This window comes from Arvicola amphibius, chromosome 1 (genome assembly GCF_903992535.2).
Source record: "Arvicola amphibius chromosome 1, mArvAmp1.2, whole genome shotgun sequence".
Lineage (NCBI taxonomy): Eukaryota > Metazoa > Chordata > Mammalia > Rodentia > Cricetidae > Arvicola > Arvicola amphibius.
In genome coordinates, this window is record NC_052047.1 from 75,645,616 (window position 1) to 75,646,421 (window position 806).

Sequence of the window (806 nt, forward strand, 5' to 3'; positions counted from 1 at the left end):
ACCAAGAGACTGTGCTAATAACCAAGAGACTATGACCTGACTTCCAAACACAGGTTGAGCCACTGGGGAGAGGTGTGATGGCGGACCAGTGCAGAGCAGTGACACACGGGAAGAGCTTTAGACAGGAAGAGGCTAAAAGAGATTGAAAGAGAGAGAGAGAGAGAGAGAGAGAGAGAGAGAGAGAGAGAGAGAGAGAGAGAGAGAGAGAGGAGAGGCAGGATGAGGGATGGGGGAGGGGGGAGGCGTGTATAGAGAGGAGGGAGGGACGTAGGGAGAGAGTGCTTTCTTTCTCTTTTTCGATTTTCTCTCCTCTCTTCTTCTCCTATCTCGCGCTCTTCTCTCTCCTCTAGAGAGAGAGAGAGAGAGAGAGAGAGAGAGAGAGAGAGACCTCCCCAATTCAAAACATACTGAAATTCAATCCAGGAGCTTCTGTAAGACTCTGAGGCCTGTAGGTCCTTTTTCCCAGATCTCCATGGCCAAACTAGACTAGACAGAGTAACAATAATACAACAGCAGAATAGCCTGGCAAACACACTGGCATGGGGTTTTAGAACTGGTTAGAGTTATGAATGCAATCTATAACTATGCTCAAGTAGGAACCATACAAACCATAGTGCTGGCAAAAGTCAGAGAGCTCGCAAGTGGACAACAGGTTCCTGAAACTTTCGCGTTGACAAGAGATTTGCGAGTCATACATTTGCTGAACTCTCTCCACAGCTCCTCCACCTCTGACCAAAGGGGGCCCCTGGCAGACAAGCAGAAACAGCAAGGAAGAGCATTCCCTCCAAAGACCCTTCTGATTCATC